This window comes from Patiria miniata, unplaced genomic scaffold (genome assembly GCF_015706575.1).
Source record: "Patiria miniata isolate m_02_andy unplaced genomic scaffold, ASM1570657v1 HiC_scaffold_7, whole genome shotgun sequence".
Taxonomy (NCBI): Eukaryota; Metazoa; Echinodermata; class Asteroidea; order Valvatida; family Asterinidae; genus Patiria; species Patiria miniata.
The window spans coordinates 43,247,174-43,268,965 of NW_024037074.1; the positions used below are offsets into that span (position 1 = coordinate 43,247,174).

A 21,792-nucleotide genomic window follows, 5' to 3' on the forward strand; every position below is an offset into this window, starting at 1 on the left:
ATCGTCTTGGTGAGTTCTACCAAAAACAAGGCCAATCAGCATGCAGACACGGCTAATTTTGCAGTGCTTAATATATGACTATTGTACCAAGGAATGCTCAACAGAACCTTTTGCTGAGAAATTTTCAGCGCCAGTCAAAAAAAAAATCAGCTGTGAACCATACACGATGTGACATTTAGCCCATCCACCCAGCTTGCTCAAAAGGCTGTAACCACAGAATGAGAAACGCATGTGCATTTTTTCCCACCTGAACTATAGCACTGGGTTTGAAAGCTGTGCCCTGATTGGTCAAAAGTTGCATATAATTAGTGCTTCATTCCTGCACCTGATTGGTTAAAACTCTTGGCTGTGATTGGTCCAAACCATGAATAATATCGTGCAAATATGATCCTGCTCAGGATCCCACCTTGTGCAACAAACTCAAGTTTGCATGTGCTTCAATGACAACAGAGGGCACAATCTTAGTCTTCTAACAGAACACACCCTCAAATTATGAAGCTCATGAAAATAAATGGCCACACAGGGCAGTGTTAATTGTAAAATAAACCTTTCATAAGTTGGTATTTGCGTCGAGTGGTAAGACATCTGCACTAGAAAGCAGGAGGTCTTGGGTTCGATTGACACCCCGAGTGATTTTTTCCAACTTTCACTCGGGAGATATTAAACACAATGAGTATACAGTGTTTGTAAGTCAGTGAAGGGCAAAACCTAATATTGATTTAAAATAAACCAATTTTAATCATGAGTAGCATGCCTGTACAAGCATTACATTCACTGTGTGGACTTCCGAACAAAAGAGGTCCACATAAACCAGGTAGCAGCGACGTTGTGTGGACTTGCCCACATCCACACAATGTTTCCCCATTTCTGGAAAACAGGTTTAGAGGCATTTTTTGGGTTAGGTTTATCTGTGGCAAAATGAAGAGAAACACTAAAGGGAATCTTCTATTTTCTGGGCTTCTAGCAGCACCTTTAAATTGCCCCCCCCCCCCATGAATTTTTTTTTTTTTTTTAAGATCCATGGATTAGGGATACTTGGTGCCGTCCATTTTATTCTCTTTTCCCCAACCATGAAGTGCATTCCTGTAAGTTCAACCTCTCCTACCCAACAGCTATAAAATCCACTAAATGTTGCAGGTGGAACTGACAAGCCTCTTGTACAGTACATGTAGGTGCCTTGTAACCCTGCCATAACAATTATGTACTTCAACAAAGTGTGAGGGGCGTGCTTTTAACGCCTTGTCATATATCATCCCATACTCCATGGACGCTGTCTTGGACTTAATTAAAACATTTATATTTAATGCTTTACAAAATCCCCAAGGCGGATGCTGCCACTGAATAGCACTTAGCAGACTGGTGTGTCTTTAATGTACGCCTGATCAGATGCATCTTGTTACAGGCTCTGATACATGTAGATGGACACTAGCTCTACACACTATGACATAGACGGCAAATGTGGATCAGTATAATGAGAGAGGGCTTCAAGAAATTGTGAAGATATTTGAGGAAGTTCATGACTATAAGTTTCATTGCTCTCCTTACCATTAGCAAAGAATGTAGCTTCTCAATTAATTCCAAAATGAAATTTCACTATATCGCCCACTGAAAGTGGGACCACCGTGATTGAGAGTGAAAAATTGGAAAAAATTGTGGGCAAAAATGAGTCAAGTGGAAACTCGTATTCATTCAAATGAATACATTTTGTTCTAAACATCTTGTCCCTAGATTCAGTCAACTAGTTGGATAGAGGGAAGTTTTACTGTTTTGAAATATGAGAGAAACAGACAATTCTTTTGCAGTGGCGAGCATATTCCATGAGTTAGGGAAGAATTATCCCATAACTAATTGGATTCTGTGCTTACATGGTTAGAACAGAATTTTTGCATTGCCACTGTTAGTACAGAATGGTAATTTTAAGCGCAGAATGTCCCGGTAAGCAGCAATACAAAATTGGTCTCCAGCATCCGGGACTAATCGACGAAACAAGGGAGGGGTAGTCAAGCATTAATCGGATGAAGAGTCCACAGCTGACACGCCTTGTATCTCCTGCCTCCGGGGCAGAATATTATGTTGAGGCAATTTACTGAATGGGTCAATATATTCAAGGCTTGTCTTTATCCGTGACTGAGAATGTGGAACAGTCTCATGTGTACTTGATTAAAAACCATTCATTATAGTCTACCGTGTGGTACTGGAAAAAGCTCATTTACTTGATCGAGTTATTGGGAAAGCCAAGTGTGCATTCAAAGTTTGCTTGATTTTTTGTTCCTACATGTGGGCAGCGGGGTAACCAGGGTTAAACTTGGGGGGGGGGGGGGGGGGGGGGGGCTTGTGGTGTACCAATGTTCAAGTGGGGCACTGAAGGTAACTGATTTATTGTTTTGTGTGCAATTCAAGATTTGAAAGGGGGGCAGGGGGATAGAGCTCTGCTGGGGACATGCACCCTCAAATGACATTTGTGAGTATACAACCACATACAAATATTACACTTTAAATATAAAGTGAATACCAGAGTTATTATTTTCATTTAGTAGCTGATGCTGATTGGTCATGCAATCCCTCAGTGCTTCTAAACAGCCTATAGGAAGACAGAACATATTGGCCAATACTCAAAAGTGTATGATTAAATAATGAAAAGTCTCATGACGTGTTCTTGGTTGTGACTGCTGTAAAAGCAGACTTTGCCCTGGGATTGTTACGAGGACATAAGCCACGCCTTTTCACAATAGGTCAACGCACTTTACTTCATTCTTAAAATTTGTAAATGGACACGATGGAGGATGCGTTATTACACAAAAAAACTGTTGGGAGTTTTAAAAATCTTTCATTAAAGAGTTGTCTTGTCACTGTTCAGTATGGTCAAAAATGACATATTACATGTACATTACAAATTAATAACCACTGTCATTAAGATACAAAATAGTAATTGACAGACCAGCAGTTTTGTTTTTTGCAGCAGAACACTTTTGAGTACTCGAAGTAGTTAGAGATTAAATATTAAAAATAACAGAAAAATTCAAACAGGAAGAAAATGTCCAAAGTCCAAAGTCCAAAATGTTATGACAAAAAGTCCAGCAATCGTTGAAATACATGTAGCATTCACGTATGGGTTATTATATCCATGTATGGTCCAAAGTGTGTCATTTTCCTGTCCCTGTTGCATACCTCTAAACTTTGTAATTTGCCATTCAAGTGTAATTGAGAATGACTTCAAATGACTTGTTATTTGTTGGGTAGGTAGTTTTTCATAATCACTCTTGGAGGATGACTGCATTATAAAGAGTGCATCCCCAATCATGAAATCATAGATGTCAGATGTAACAGGGACAGGAAAAAGTGGATCCGCAATTTATAGAATGACCTATACACAAACAAACCACAGATTTGATAAATCAGCGAAGGAACACACATACAATGTACACACAATAAGCTGACCCTCCTACTTAATAAGCTACATGTGCACATCTGCTCGGTTGAGTGTAATAACATTAAGACAATCTCCTTGTTTACAAGGAGGCTGTCATCACCGTCAGTTGATTAGCGTTGGTATTGAGAAGAGGTTAAATGCAGGCCAACATAAACACAAGTGCACAATGTCATTATCAAGTGTATCACGTTCAGCTGCTATACCGCATACTGCATGTTGTCATCTGGGCCAAGGTCGGAGCACGATAACAGTTGAGAACCCCGAATTAGAACGCTGTAAAGAAGTACATACATGTAGCTCCCTGTAATGCAGATGAATACGAAGGACGCCAGTGTACGTAGAAATCCCAAAAAAAATATTATTGGTTCTTAAAAAGAGGAATGTTTTTTTTATGTGATTGGATATGTACATGTATTTGAAGAACAGTATTAAATTTAAAGCGTCAATGGGAATTGGATGGGGTTGGTGCAGGGTTCAACCTCAGCAGTAATCTCGCCAAATGCGAGTAAAAACAACGGCAGACTAGTCAAAACCATTCCTGGAGAGTCAAAATTTGTGTAAATAACTTTTGTTTATGACATTCTGGTGCAAGAATTAAAAAATTCTATTGCGGACTAGTGAAAAGGCCCATGGACTAGATAAGAATCTGTTCCACTAGTCCGGCTGGCTAGTGAAAAAAAATTAAGAGCAAACCCTGGGTTGGTGATCTTCCAATAAATCATACAACATCAAAATAATAAGAATTTTGGTGCCGACAGGATGTGAAATTTGAACTGTGTTAATTCTTTATTAAGCATCAGAATTCCCATAAATGAATAGGATATTACACTAATCAGTGCACAACAAATGAAAACCCTTAATATATTAATAATTAAATCAATCAACTTCCCTCCTTCAATGAATATATGAAATGTCTTTATAAAAATAGGTACTATTAGTGCATTATTCGCAGAGAAAATATGTATTAACATAGTTGAAATATACAGTTTATATCCAAAATTAATTGAGCATACACTACAATTATTTGAGCTAAACAATTTTTGTTACAAGAGAGATGTCCAACTTCAAGATGCCTTTACTTGATATCAGTGAAGTAAATTCTTAAATCTTTCGTTCAGAAAATGAACAATAGATGAGTTATTAGAATTCTACTTTTGATATGCATTTTTCCAAATTTGGAAAAAAATTAGCGCAACCATTCAGAGAGTTGTCACAAATATTTCAAGTTTTAAACCAAATTCAGTCTGAAGTTTACTTTTCCTAAATGAACTACTGGTACACATATCCCTCTACACCGCACTACAGTTTTGATAATTCCTTGGTTTTTTTCTTAGCAATCACATTTAAAAAAAACTTTTGAAAGAAGTCATGAATTGATTCCAATATGAAATCACAAAAACCTACTGTTTCAGTAAGAAAGAAGAACCAATCACAATGATCCTGAGCCGATAAAAAACACGAGCTTCAGATGTGATTACCAATGAAACACATAACATACAACTGTACAACATGTACATGCACATAGTGACCGACGTTAGCAAAACACACAGTTGCCCTGTTTATTTTCATGCCCTGCAGTTGTGAAGATCAGCCATGGCTACTGCCGTCTCCAGCGTAAGCTGTACCGACACAACATGGAGCAAATTACCATACTTGATATCTATTACACTGTATCAAGAGACACTGGTCGTATCAGGTCATCACATGATTCTATTATCTCTGCTCTAATTCAGAAAATTGAAGAGAAAAAAATTAAAATGTTTGGTCAGCTACATGTGGAGTACTGCTAATTTGGTCATGGTGATAGGCCCTAAGAAAAGGAAATTGCACACCTAAGAGAAAATAAAAAGTAACATATGCAAGTGGTACAAGTATATTGCAAAAGTAATGTAGTACTAGTGTCAATAATATGTATTGGACTATAAATAAAGGAAAATCTGTCAAAAATAGACTATTTAGACTACATGTACATGTATACAATATTTCAACCCTAAAAAATAAATACACTAGCATGGGTCACTAGCCTCCATGCAGAAAAGGTATCTGTGTAGTACAAGTAAAAGGTTTATATTATCTTGCAAGGGATTGGCCACGTAATTTTTTTATGCACATTCAATGTAGCGTCTTCAGCGTACTACATTTGTGCACTTTAATCCTCAAGGTATTAGTAACAAGCCAATGAAAAAATATCCACAGTAGTGAAACAGGAACGGATCGCATTTTATCACTCTTGTTGCCCTTCATGAATTTTTTTTTTAAATTATCGTACAGCGTATGTTTGTGAAACTGAATAACTATGCTTGGCAGGGCTGAAGGGCTGGCTCAGAAATGAAGACAGCATTGTAATTGTTTTACACAAGCATTTTAAAAGCACAAAGCATACCTGTGTACATGTACAGTGCTTACAACATTTTTAGGCAGCGGATAAACTCGATATTAAAGTTTACGTCACCCTTATAAAAAACAAAAAACAAACAAAACCAAAAATGCATCAAAAGTCAAAAATGAAACGTTTCAAACATGTATGTAAGACATCAATTGTCTTCCCAAACTTTGCAAAACTGTAAAAATGTGTTTCAAATTTCAGAAAATGTATTATTTACCGATATGAGAGGTATCATGTCTTCTAAAAACTATGTTTCACACATGTATGCAATTGAGATACACAGACATTTGCAACTTCCCAAAGGGAAAGCTCTTTAACTAAAAAAAAAAAATAGAATGAATATGAATATTACGAAATGTTGAAATCAATTTTTCATCAAACCTTTGCCCATTGCAGAGAAAAAAGTGAGCAGAATAAATACAACAAAATGACAATCGGATAATCGTGCGACTGCCTTTCACTTCAGCTAATGTACATGTAGGTCAAAAGTTCTATTAGCTACATTCGTTATAGGTCTCTCTCAAATGACGTCACTTCCTACAGATGGGTTGATGAGGTTGAAATTTGGCCAAATTTGGGAGAGTTGATGCTTTGATAGATATATTAAATAGATGAAATGTGATAATGCTGTTTTCATCACATTTTGGAATATCCCCCTCTCTCTTGGCTGCCAAGACAGTTTCGACATCTGTCATATCATGAAACATAAATTAAGAACGCAAGAATTCAAAAAAAAACATAAGAAACAGCTGTTCTATAAGTTTTCATAACAGTGCAACTTTTTCACTTTTTGTCAATGGATACTGTATATCACATTTAAAAAAAAAACTCTTCTTATACAACCCTGTATTTTTCTCTGATGATACGTTATTACACAACAAATTAGTAAACAGCGTAGATTACATGCAAATATGTAAGTCAGAAAAAGACAAAAAGATCCACCGTAAAGAGAGTAGCACTCATGTTCCCTAATTATTAATTCATTATTTAATTTTCCAAGAACGCTTTCATTTTTATAATTAAGGTCATAATTAGGTAATTGAATTGTTACAAATATGATTAAAGGTTTTTTAAATGTACGGGTAACAACAAACAATGGTAAATTGATACATTTTTCTTAAGCAAAATTCTATAAAGGGTTATATGAAATGGTTTAAATTTAAATGTATCCTACCCGACAAGGTGAACAGTTGACACTTAAAAGTAAATATACTGAAAATTACAAAAAAATATACTGACCAACTCTAAGGGAACAAGTGCTTGTACAATGTTTAAACTACAACTTCAAACCTGAAACGTGTTAATAAATTAAACCAAACAAGTCTTTATATATACATTGTTATCAAATGTTTACTGTTAATAATATACATATTGTACATGTCAATATATCGTACATGTTTGTTAGGCACAAAAAGGTTGCTGTTTTGTCACTCATTCGCATTTCATTGCACAGTCACGGTGATTTTCAGAAGACATGTACCGTTGTCTTTCATGCCCACTCTTGGAGATTATTTCTCACACCATTCTAATTGACGCAATATTATGTACTGGTTGTTCAGCATGCAGTGTGCGTACATGTACATTTGTGCATTCAGACATGCATTCTGATACTTTGGTTCAACGCTTCAACCAATGGCAGTCATGGCTGAGTATTAGAGGCAGAGGTTTATAGTCATACAAGCCTAACCATACTACAAATGGCTTGAAGGAAGATGATAATAAGATTGCGGTGAAGTCAATAATACAAGCACGTCTAAGAAAACACTAGCAAGTTCAATTGAACTGGCTGTGTGTTTTCCAGATGAAAGCCAAAATCACAGAATGTTACCGAGCACAGAATGGATAAAGACCAGTTCATATTCAGCGCGAATGCAAATGCAAAGCGAATTTGACGTCAAGCAACGTTCGCTGTGAAATTCGCCCAAGTTGAGATGTGTTCAACTTCTACGAATTCGCAGCGCAAATACTTGCCATGACCTCACCAATTCGCGTTCGCTTTCGCTTTTGCGCCGAGTATGAACCGGGCTTTACCGGCCAACATGCCATTTTTTGCATGTAACTGTTACCAGTGGATTTTTTGTTTTAAGCTCTCAAAAGGTTCTAAGCATTCTTTTCTGTTTGGCACTATGAATTTGGGCTGAGGAATTCAAGCCCAAAGTAAAGTACCTAATACAATAGTGCTAGGCTAAATACATACTTCTACGAATTCGCAGCGCAAATACTTGCCATGACCTCACCAATTCGCGTTCGCTTTCGCTTTTGCGCCGAGTATGAACCGGGCTTTACCGGCCAACATGCCATTTTTTGCATGTAACTGTTACCAGTGGATTTTTTGTTTTAAGCTCTCAAAAGGTTCTAAGCATTCTTTTCTGTTTGGCACTATGAATTTGGGCTGAGGAATTCAAGCCCAAAGTAAAGTACCTAATACAATAGTGCTAGGCTAAATACATACATTCCTAAATCATCAAAACGCTGCAAAGACGGATGTTGGATGTATGGTAATTAAACAGATTTAGTGCATGGTAGAGATAATAGTGCATTCCAATGCAGTTTCATATAAAAAATCAGGCAAGTGTAATTTCTCATAGCATCTGTGCACACTGCATGCTGTGTACATGTTTAAATTAGCGCTACATGTACATGTAGATATCACATGTGAATGTACATGTACATGTAGTGTACATGTTTATTACTACACGGCACAGTGTACAAAGTGATTGAAATTGATTTCTAATTAAGGTTTAACTTTCTAATGAACCAGTTGCTTTTTTAATTAATTCTCCCTAATGAGTCTATATAGCCATGTACCATAGATATGTAGTCGCATGTCTGCATTTGAGTGACCTTGGGCATAATTTGTTGATTTTCATTATATTCGGCATTTTGTATGGAAACTGGAAAGGGACTGGATTTTTTTCCTCCGAAGTAAAACGCCTCAATATGCAATGTTAAATGATCAATTATGTACCTGTTCACTGACTAAAGATCAACATATTCCGCATTTTAGGAAAATCATGCACCACTGGAGGTTTTTTCTCCGAAGACCAGTTGCCATGGTAACACGGATGGGTGTACCGATATCATATGATGAGTCATGGTCCAGCGACTGATTGAAGATTCCATCGTTGGTGAACAGACAATGCTTTATGTACATGTAGTTGGCGCGATAAGTATGTTGTCATAGCGCCAGTTGATTATGTGCACACGTATCCATACAGGTGTGTTTTTCAATTTACTCAGACTGTACGGTTTTTGAATCCTACATGTATACAAATGTATGATACTGAGGATAGTTGATAGCAACTTACACATGTAAGTCTAATTACAAATAATAAACCTACGATAATCGTTGATGTCACAATCTTGAGGAAAATTGCAGAGAGGAAATTCATCTTGCATTATTAAATCCTTCCACCATAAAAATGAAAATCGGAAGTTGTGCTCCGTTTCTTCCTTTTCATTCTGGTTGCATTTCTCAAGTTGCAATGAAATGACTGAAATATTAAGTTGCAAGTTGCATTTCCTTTCAAGCATGGCAAGTTTTTAGTTTTCTCTTGGGAAAGTAACAGTTTTCATCCCAATTTAAATAAAATCATCATGTTAGATACAAAATAAAAGAAAAATGGTTTTGTATTAAAGGTATAACATATTCGTTAACTAGTTCCATGTCACTCACTACACAATCGTTACAGTGAAGGTGAAACTACATGTACTGTTCCTTTACCAATATATAGGAGTACAATTTTTATAAATTTGTTAAATATATTTCCTTTTTCACAATGGAGAAATAAAGCAAGATCTGAGTTAAGTTGAAAACCTGGGGTTAACATGAGCTTTACTAGTACACTGTTGAAGGATTTGTTTTTAATTGGGTCGTGTCTAACATAATTTCATTAACACTGCATACACATACAAACACGGTAGTGACTGGATTCCGACTACCCGCTGCTAGTTTAAATTTGAACCAGCCAGCTGACGACAAGCCTGGTGGTAAAGACCTCTGCACTGGCGGGCAGGAGGTTGTGGGTTTGATTCCCACCTCTCCCCCCCCCCCCCCCCCCAAGCTTGCAAATTATTCTCGCAAGCACTCCGACAACATTGTGTATGCAGTGTTGATGAAATTACGTCAGTGATGAGAAAGACCCTATATTAAAAAAAAATAAATCTCCTTGATGCCAAATTTCTTCACACAATCTGTCAAAGGATACACTGTAGAAAATGTTGGCTCCTCTAATATCACGCTAACTTTTGCTTCTTAGATGGTGCCATGTCGTCTTGAAGTGGTACCATCAACTTGAAATCACGCACCGTGCAATGTTTTTAATGCGCCGTCCATTTCTGACAACAGCTCTGTCATCTTGAAACGTCGCCCTCACACGTCACATCGCATTTCATACATGTACACTGTATCTCAAAACTCGACGATGCTTTAAAAAACAAACTGCTGCGACGTTCAACTTCGGCATTCATTTCCGTAAATCCAAAGTTGGTTAAATTTTAATCTTTTTTTTTTTGCATATTGGTGGTTGACTCTCCCCATTTGTCACCACGTCGGGCTCCTAGAGTGTGGGCACATAGTTCGGGGGAGACGTGACGATAGACACAGGAGTATCCCACAATGCAACGTCATTGTGATGCTGGAACAGGAGCCACATCCTATGAGGAAAAACAAAGCCAAATAAAATCACAGTACAAACTGTGTAGGTGCAATCATATACATGTCTCCATTGCTTCAAACATTTTACTGAAAGAGATCGTAATCGCATGTATGTACCTGTAGGTAGGCATTTCTGAAAAATGATTACTGCATTGTCAAATGATTTACGGCAAGTGTCTTTTACACACAGTACGTACATGTACATGTACCAGTAACATGTGTAGTACATCAATTTTTTACAAGCATGTCATGCATGTGAAATTAAAGTTAAAAGAATTTTGCACCTGTTTGATCTATGTGAATGTGTTGTACGTGATCTGTATACGTGTAAGTTTGTATTACAGTCACTATGTGGACATGTGAACAAAAGATGTCCATAATGCAGGTTGTGTTGACGTTATGTGGACTAAGCCATGTCCACATAACGTTTCGCCCTCTCTGAAAAACAGGTATTTTCGGGTTAGGGTTATGAAGAGAATGAAGAGAAACATTCAAGGATATCAAAAAAAAATTGGGGTTGAAAGAGATTTCACAGTTTAAGTAACGTTATTTTTGTACCGAGTTTTCTTAACTGGTACACGAAAACAAAGGAATGTCCACATAGCGTAAAACAAACATGGGTGTACATGTACATGTACTCAGAATTGTGAAGGAATGTTGAATTGTGAAAGAAATATAATAATAAACCTACCAAAAAAATTTAAAAATCTTTTGACAACCAAGTAACAATAGCATGAACATACACGATGTGTGTTCTGAAGTAAAAACAAAAAAATGTAAAAGCGAAAAAATACATGTTTGAGCACATTGTATCACTCACTGTGAACGAAACCCAAATCACCATTTTATTGCTCCAAAAACAATGTGCCGCAGCACATGGCTTATGTGCTGTACATGTAGCTGTAATTTTCCCCGAAAACAACATGTCACAATGTGTTTGACCAACGATACATTGTAATTCCATCCATTAGAGTGCATATATATATACAACATTCCCTGAAAGCATCACTTGAGAGTACAGGAACTCCAGGAGCATTAGGTTTAAGACCTCAGAATCTTAGAGAGGATGTAAAACTCTGCAAAGTGAGTGAGACTGAAGAGGACATCCAGCGCAGGCAAACGGAAGATAAGACGGAAGTCTACTTCAAGATGCAAACTCTCAAAGACTTCAAGTTCAATCAGAGTTTCCAGAAATTATGTGTTTTGATGTTTCTATAAGATGGGGATGTCTTTAAATACGGTACTGCCACTAGTGTTATACATGTATGTATTTTTACACGCAAGTGTAAAAACTGTTTTAGTTTTTTTCCTGGTAATGTTTGTGTTATCTTACATGTTTAAGTAGTTCTTGAGGAAATGTATAAAAGAAACGCGCATTTTTTTTTTCAACAACTACCGGGTACAACTTGAAAATGAATTTATGCACTTTAGTACACAGTGTACAGTATGTAATTGTTGTTTCAGAACTAATATGACGAAGCCATTAACCCTTCTATGCAAACATACATTCTGTGCCAAGTTGTTCTTTCAGTCAAAATCAATCAAGTGACCCTTTTCAACAAGAGTCATGTTCTAACTGCTGGTGACTAGCCTGTGTTTAAAGTATACCAGGTGAAATAGATGGATATTTTGACTGTCCGTGACTGCTTAAATGGCAGGAGTGTAGATGTGATGGTACCATGCATGTCTGAGTACAAATCATGTGTTTACTAGTTGGTGACCAAAATGCAATCGCACCTCAAATTTTTGAATATGTTACCCCCTATATGCACGGTAATGATACCATCTCAGTACACGTACCATACATGTATGTTCTTTAATTGTGGTTCCAACTGTAAGTCTGAACAAAAACAATACAAATGTATGCATGTAAATGTACATGGGACATGTGCATGTAAAATACAGTTTGTGTAATGGCACAGAATCCATTAGACATGCAAGTAGGAGGGTAGGCCTACATGTATGCCAAAATGTAAAAATGTGCTGGTATGTACCTGTATGGTACACCATTACAATGAAGCCAGGTAAAAAAAAATGATTCAGAATTCCGTGGTTAACAATAACAATGCCAAGAAATTTGATACCAAAACATTTTGTCTTTAATTTGCAAATATCCACAATAATCAATTTGATCGTTCTCTAATACATGTTACCAGTTATCACAGAAGAAAGTGTAATTTTGGTATTTGTCTTGCGAGTTGTAAAATGAACATAAAATTGTCATACGTTTTTACGATAATGGCGCAAGCCCAGTGCGCGTACATGTACCAGTACATGTGCATCAAGTACGCAAATTGTACGCGTATGTACGTGAATCAAATCATGTGTATCCAAATGCAAGTTAATGTATGCTGGTTTGTAATCAATGTGAATGCAAACGTTGCCACCAGGGTGACCGTTTTAGCCGATTTTTGGCTAACTTTGACAGATTTTTTGTTAAAAAACGACTTTGACAGAAAATTTGACAGAATTGATTTTTTGGCAGAATTCTGGCAGAATTCTGAAAAATGGTTATTTAAAAGAAAAACATAGCAAATTTGGAGTAATTCTGGGAAATTTGGCAGATTTTGATAAATTTGACAGATTTTTGAAGTGCATTTAGCAGAATTTGGCCGTGACCTTACGGTCACCCTGGTTGCCACTCGCATACATGTACTTTATGAACGTCCACATAGGCCTACAATAACAACCTACTCCATGTCAAATGGTAATTTACTGTACAAAGCAAACTGAATTTAGTTGATATTTACCTGTATCCAATTGGGAGCCATTTGTTTACTACTGGTATGCATCCTATGTTTGACCTGTGGGCAATACCTGTATTGCAAAGGGAACAAAATTTATACAATTTACATAAACTTGTACAAATGCACTGCACAACTTTAATATGCACACATAAATGATAATGTACCGTACATGTACCGTATATCAAGATTTTACATTTTGTAAGGTGACAATAGTTTTCAGTAACTTTTTTTTCTGGCAATAAAATCTACTAAAAAAGTAATAAATGGACATAATACATTTTCCAGTGGACTGTTTTTTATCTTCTTTATGTTCAGTGTCAAATGCAACGTGCACATATGTACAAATGAACAACTTGGGAACATTTCCAATAACAAAATGTTATGCAATCGTGGAAGAACCAGAATATTTGGCCAGCGATGCAACTACGGTAATAAAGTTAGTTGTATCATGATAGACAGTCCATGTACCTAAACTCATGATAAGTCAGGCATACTATATATTTTGTTTGTGTAAGCTGAAACAGCCCATTCTACATGTACATGTTCACACCAGACGCATACAATTATGACGTGTCGCTGACATTAATTAGGCTCTTTGCATATTATGTCAGTATGTGTGATGGCACAAGTAATGACCGCTGGTGTCCAACAATCAATGTGCATGGTTTTGACCACAAAATTTAAAGGGAATATACAACATTTGCAAACATCGAAAAATAAAACTACCAAGTTTTTGCGAAATACCTTAATAGGATGTTGGTAAATGACAGTCTAAAGCATCCTGTAAAATTATGGCACCAAGTATACTGTCATTTTCAAGAAAAGTGGTATTTTTGTATCAATTTCCAACGCTGATCGGCCGATCAGCGTTGGAAACAACTGGCTTTTTTTTCAAATACTGGCCCCAATTGACCATTGCACTTGTTTGCAATCGATTACAAACCTATGAACGGGTACGAGCCAGCTAGACTGGTTCCGTGACCTTACAATTCCCCAATGTATGTAAACTGCTCTGTTTCTTTTTATATTTAGTCAGGGAACCAGACTACAGGAAAATGATCGTTTTTCTTGGTTTTTATAGCATTTTCGAACCCAAAACCTCCAAAAAGTCAGTGTAACTATATTTGCTTTATATTTCCAACCCCCCAATTCCATCCATTTCTGAAAATTACAGCAAAAGCAAATGATGTATATTCCCTTTAACACTTATCCAACAAATATAACCAATAAATCAGAAACAATTTTGTAGGCTTTATTTTACATGTAAATTTATTTTAAAATCTTAATACATTGTAATACACTTCTTGTTTTTTTTTGGTTTTTTGGGTTGTTTGTTTTTGTTGGTTTTTTATTTCCCTTTTTTTCCCTTCAATTTACCAACAAATCTTGTTTGTAACAAAAACATGCAAAATTACCATCCAAAATTACAATCACTGTAATTCATGTTTTATACATTTAGTATGTAAGCAGAAATGTGTATGTGTGTACACTATGTTGCGTATAATATTGTTCATTTGAGGCAGGACACTAACTGTCCAAGACCGACCAAGACTGCACGTCATCTCTTCATAATTCTTTAAATACATACTGATTTTTTTTCATTAGTGGGACTGTTGCGCACTCAAATTATTTCAATGTCTGACAAGTTTAATGGAAAAGGATGTGTGTTGTATCTTTGCATACATGTATGTGTATTCTTCAAAATCAATAATAAATCCGCATTTTTACAAGACTCAGTTTTACGTTTACATTAGCCATACGAAGTCCATTGGTTTGTGCTGTTTGTTCATAAAAAGCCTTCAGTGTACAAATGTAGTTCGTACTTATGGTCTTTTCTGTCAAAGGTGCTTGAATTTTGCTTGAAATTCTTGCTTGAATAAATTGAAATCCGAATATACCGACTATCTGAATACATGTAAATCCATTGAATATCTGAATAGCATTCTACCCTCAACAGAATATTTGAAAATGTGTGCCCTCTCGATCGAGAATATGATGAAAATGTCCTTTAATTAATTTGAGAAGTTTTATTTATAGAATAGATGCCACTTTTTTGTGGACAGCCACTTTACACGCACGATTTCAGAGCAAATTCTGTGAGGAAAAATTGACCCTACATATATGCATACTATGTACAACTGTACCTTGCATCTTTATAATCTGTCAAATAGGTGGGCACGGACATCGGGAATTTTTTTACATTCGCTTATCTACCGGTAGCTCCCAGACCTACATGTACATGTATGTTCTTAAAACTCAACGGTTCTTGGGTCTGGAGTGCTGAATGGTAACACATGACAACCGATGAAAATTGGTGTGATACATAGTTTGTTGTTTTCATTGGATGATGTCAGCCCGCCCCCACATACATCAGATATGCATACATGGATATGTACCAGTATCTCAATAAAATATATCGACACAGACATGGTATTCATCAAAATGTTTTAAATTTAATGTCAATGACTGAATATTTGCTCAAATTCAAATAGGCCTATGGCATACCTGTACTTAATTATTTGCAAATTTATGCAAAGCAGTACTGGGTGTGCTTCACAAAAGTGAGAAATGCTCTGTAAACCTCTCTTTGTCCACGTAGGTACATGTAGTGTAATTGTTTAGTTTCTTGCTGGAGGTTTGCGCCACCATGGTACAACCTTGCTACATGCACACACTGTGCTGCGTTCCATCACACGAACAACGGTTTGGAATAAATTTCTCAATTATCCACGCTTGAGTTGCAACACCCACTAGCAACAGACGTGGTGATGTGCCTTAACAATCTCATGCAATTCTGAGTTACAGAATGCATCTGAAGAGAGCTTTGCGACTGAAATAGGGACCCACCCCCATCTCTTTTGTGTTGGTCATTGTGTTCCCAGAATCTCAGGGTTTCTTTTGAGATAAATAGAGTGTGCAGGGTACAGGGACATTGGGGAGCTACATGTTATCAAATCGTGTGCATCAACTATAGATGTGTATTGCACATGTACACGTGTACAATGTAGGTTACTGCAAGTCTTGGCAAGTTGGCAGTACGCTTTTTACAAGTAGGACTGCTTGCATCAGGAATGCATTAATTGGGGATAGCCAGGTTGATTGTAAAGGAGGCATGGGCGCAACAAATGTGTACCCATTGTCAATTATTTGAAATGTATATAAACTAGAATGTAGGTACAATACCTAGATACGTACATGTACACATCATTAATTTGTTTATGTTATGTATGTGATGACACATTCACATCAAATATAATGCTAAACTAGCAAATCTTCAGCCAAAAACATGTTTATAAATAGATTCAATATCTGGCATTAGATTGAGGGTGACTGCTCTATGTTCCGACACCCCTATGTTCCGACAACCTAGATTGTGTTACTCCCGGTTAGGGTTAGGGTTAGGGTTAGGAATAGGAATATGTGCAGTCGGAACATAGGGGTGTCGGAACATAGAGGTGTAACCAGATTGAGAATATAGGGTCAATGAGTTGAAAACATTACTGAAAGGATGGGAACATCAATGTTTTTCATACAAAACAATATCATGTCCACAAATAAACCAAGAGTTTGTTTTTGTGGACATCTACAGAAGAAAAATTGAAGTTCACTATTCCAGACTTCTTTTAATTTGTAATACTTGGACACTCACACACACTTGTGCAAATATAACTGTATTGCAATTCAATCCCAGTCCTTATTCACATTCAAATTTCCTTCAAATTTGTGAGTTCGCACCTTCACAAAATGTAAACAAACGTTGAATTGATGGTTCAAAGTGCAATCATATGTGTAAGAGCATCCAAGTAATTTCCAGTTTTGGATTTAATAAAGTTTAAGTATTAAGTAGACAAAGTTGTCATGCATTGTAATTTCTGATATCAATGGTACATAACCCATAGAACAAAATGAGAGAGTATTACATGTAAGAAAATGAATTGAGTTAAACTTTTAAAATCTCTAAACCTCTCTCCCCTATAAACACCAAACTTAATTTAATTAACCCTAACCCTGCTCAATCCAACAGAATATCCATTGGATTCAGCAGGCAACTGAAAACATTCAAAGTCAGATTCCGTTGGGTACTGGTAAAAAAACGCCAAGTTGGACTCTGATACATTCAGCAAGAAACAGAAAAATAAGGCACACTTGGATTCTGTTGGAATGAGCATGCCAGTCATGTACATTCAGGTACCCACCAGCTTGGCAAGTTGGGTTGTGTGGGACTGTCTTGGATTGAGCAGGAAACTTATGTGAGTAACCGTTGGACTCTGTTGGATTTTAAAATATAGCAGGGTAGTCCTGGGGAACTAAGTGTAGGGTTTGAACAAGAAGAAAAACTTACACTTGATGGTGATGTTGCTTCCATAGCTGGAGCGGGTGTCGTCATATTTTGCGACGCTTGCCAAAAGAAACTATAGTAGATGGCCAGTACAATGGCTACCAGTGAAACAGACAATACGTAGGCAAAGACAGTGGCCAGGCGTATCCACTTCTTGTTGGTCTTGACAGAATTGGCCATGTTGTCGGCTAGTGTCGGCTTAGTGCCGTTGCTACGGTTGTTGTTACTTACTGCAGTGTGGTTATTTAGCTGAAATCAATTCAAATTGGGGAGAAAGTTTGGGTGAGAAACACTCATTAAAATCACATAGATGAAAACAGCATGGCATCTCATGTACATGTACATGAGGTTATTAAATAAGACATGTTATACAGTCCGTTTTAAAATCAGGTTTCAGCAACTTATCAAATATTCTCTTAAATGTCAACCTTTTTGTGATATCATCAACATCTTAGCCAATCACAATCCTGACATTCACTCTATATCATTTGGATATATTAGGAGCTGTAACAGTAATGGTTGCTATGGTATTTAGTTCCAAAGGGACATTAACAAAGATGAACAACAGCTAGCAGAGCAGTTATCAGCCAACTGTTCATTTATGTCAAGGATGTCCTTCGCAGGCCACATTATTTCTCTTGTCTTGTAAGCCTTGCTGCAGGAAGAAATACAATGCAGAAGCTACGCTACGGTATGCATTGTGTAGCTTTACTATTGTAGGAAATCTGGAGGCTGCAGAAATAAACACTGATGCACTGTTAGGTTTAGAATCCTTTTGTTGCTGCGCTACCATTTGTGACATTCTTCCGTGGTATACTACATTGCACCTGTACAACCAAAGGTATGCACAGTATACATTGCACACTATACAGTATGTACACTGTGTACATGTACATGTACGTCTATGTATGCACATGTAACCGGTATACAGGCCTTATATGAGTAAAATACATACTTTCCAGGAAAACTACCAGGGCTATTACTAATACCACATAAATATTTTACTAAAAGAGCAGCCATATGTATTATTTGACAATCAGAAGACTGATTTTTTTTATTAAAGGGAATATACATCATTTGCCTTTGCTGTAAGTTTCAGAAATGGATGGAATTGGGGGGATGGAATTGGGGGGTTGGAAATATATAACAAATATAGTTACACTGACATTTTTGAGGTTTTGGGTTCGAAAATGCTATAAAAACCAAGAAAAACGATCATTTTCCTGTAGTCTGGTTCCCTGACTCCATATAAGAAGAAACAGAGTAGTTTACATACATTGGGGAATTGTAAGGTCAGGGAACCAGTCTAGCTGGCTCGTACCCGTTCATAGGTTTGTAATCGATTGCAAACAAGTGCGATGGTCAATTGGGGCCAGTATTTGAGGGAAAAAAAGCCAGTTGTTTCCAACGCTGATCGGCCGATCAGCGTTGGAAATTGATACAAAAATACCACTTTTCTTGAAAATGACAGTATACCAGGTGCCATGATTTTACAGGATGCTTTACACTGTCATTCACTAACAGTCCAGCAAGGTATTTCAAAATGATTTGGTAGTTTTATTTTTTGATGTTTGCAAATGTTGTATTTTCCCTTTAAGAATATTTATATTGCATGGATTTCTTTTTACATGCATGTATATGTGAACACAGGGATCAAGTGAACTTGAGGTCCAAGCGCCAATTTCTTTGGAATCAACTGACACATCCAACATGTCCAGAAGTCTGGATTCCATTAGGATAGAAATCAAAATTCATGCCCCTAAAAAAAGCATTGAGGAGAAGCCTCTGTATATCATTCATAAAGTACACGGTAGATTACCGGTATGTATCGGCCTAAGCCCATGCATCTCTAAAATATAATTATTTATCACATAAAACTTGAACATGTATTTGGAATCAAATCTAAAAAAACGTGACAATCTTCCAACTTTGATTCAATCTATTCAGTTCTTTTGTGGAGTAACCCATGCAAACAAAGATGAAACAGAGTTATAATACAGGTGCACATTTAATTAGAAGAACAGGTGTTTCAAATCAATGCAGTTCCATACAAAATGCACCTCCAGTTGATGTGATGTTTCACCCCACGTATACTTTATGTACGTGTACGCACTTACAGCACCAAGTGATCTCTCAACATTCGCTGCAATAAAAGCCACCTCACCTTTAATGAAGCATATTCCCGTAACTGATTCCTAAATTGACCGCGGGACATGCATGCCCGATGAAATCAAGAATCCAAACTGATTGTAAGTTACACCACAGAGCCTTGCTCTATGGAAATACAGAACAGAACCCAAGTACAGAAGCACTGTTGAATGACTGTGCATACTGCCATGTAATTTACTAGGAAGTAGAATTGCAATCATGCTGACTGGTTACCGGTTGACTGATTCTCTATAACACCAGAGGTCACAGGTCAATGAATTAGTACCAGTATTGTTGTGGGTATGCTCACCTGTTTTCCGTTTGAGTTTTGTCCAGCTTTGGCTTTGGAGTCATTCATGCTTAGTGCACAAGCCTGGCCACTCTAAGGACACTCATTGGCACCATTGGAGACTCCCGACTGAAAAGCGTTGACCTGCCAAGCACAAATGGACAATAAAGCCATATGACTAAACCAGTTAATCGTCCCTGCCCGCTTCCTTTTTTTCCCTGGCCGCCTCCCTTTTCACATTTTTTTCTTTTTATTTGTTTCCAACAAAATTGTGCCTACAGTATGTAGAAAGGGTTAGGCGAAGTAAAAAAACCAAGTTTCTCGTCCCCGCCCGCTTCCTTTTTGGAGGCCGCCTGGATTTTTTTATTATTTTTTATTTTTGAAAAATGTAGTAGAAAAACACCAAAAAAGTCTACAAATTCATCGGAAAATAAATACCAATACCAATACAACTCTAAATGACACTGTAAATATGTTCAGTTCTCTTGTCCAACTTGTCTTTCATCTTTAAAAGTGTCTTTGAACAGTGGAACACCAACGGTTGCAGGACATTTTGAAAAGGCGGTCATCTTGAAAAAAATAAAAAATAAAAAATAAAAAGCCCCGCTTCCTCCCTTTTTTCAAAAACCCCGGACGAGAAACTATTTTTTTTTTTTACTAGGCCTTATGGCTCCTTTGGACACAATTTTGCATCAGCAAAATACAATGTGGTGGAGAAAATTGAAGAAACCATTCGCCATCATGAAAAAGCCGCCTGGGGGGGGGGGGGGGGGGGGAGTGCCCGCCTCCTTTCATTTTTGTTTACGCCGGACACAAAGCTACTTATTTTATTTTTTTTACTCAGCCTTAAAACCCCTTACGATCGATCATTGCAATTACATGTACTCCAAAAAAATTATCAACACTTTCTTGAGAAAATCAACTAAGGATTATTTTGATTAGAAAACAGGACTTGCTTGAAAAAAAAAAACCAGTACACTGCATATCACATTTATTTCCATTGATGAAAACATTGGGCTTGTTTTTTGCCGATACTGGTACGTACCGGTATTTCACTTGTTTTGGTTCATGATGTGGAGATCTTGAGTGCTGTTATTTGATGTGATGCATTAAGGCGGAGTTAGAGGACAATGCTTTCGTATCTGCTGAATATGCATGAGTAAACCTTTTTATGAATTGTTAACATAACAAAGAATACCATCGGAGAAACCCACAGCACATAATTATTTGAATCTGGAAAAAAAGTAGTGGGTTTCACTGACTGGGACATATTTATTTGACAAGGTACATTTGTACTTGAATACAGAACCAACAAGATTTTTCTCCCAGACTCATGTTTTTTTTCCCAACATTTTTGCATAACTGACATTAAGGCTTCATGTTCATTGAGATGAAAAAAGTGGCATCAGGATACAGCATTCTTCCCAAGACTTTTTTTTACTGCAAGATATTTATTTTCTTCATGTTTAATTTTGTTTTTATATGTTTAATCACGTAGCTTCCCACACACAACCAGCGGGAAAAAATGTTGCAACCTGACGCTACTTTCGAAACAGAAAAAAGACATTTGTTTTTGCTTACCTTGTACCTCAGAGAGTATACTTTTATGTGAGAACTGTAAGGAATATGTTGATAAAGTCTTTAAGACTAAGAGAGATTTGTAGGCGAATGTGTGGCCAACTTAGTGAATTTTTTACATGTCCAGATGTATCCACTGCATGTTGAAGCCCTCAACCGACGCGTGACATGTACAAATTCACTAAGTTGGCCACACATTCGCCTACAAATCTCTCTTA

General features: G+C 36.9%; 1 long non-coding RNA gene across 1 annotated transcript; it reads right to left on the reverse strand.

Moving 5' to 3' along the window:
• Positions 1 to 10,062: 10,062 nt before the first annotated feature.
• On the reverse strand, positions 10,063 to 19,922 carry LOC119744721. The gene is made up of 4 exons (XR_005273588.1): positions 19,724 to 19,922; positions 17,563 to 17,808; positions 13,224 to 13,290; positions 10,063 to 10,472 (listed from the first exon to the last, which is right to left on the reverse strand). It is a non-coding gene; the product is annotated as an uncharacterized LOC119744721 (long non-coding RNA).
• Positions 19,923 to 21,792: the final 1,870 nt, after the last annotated feature.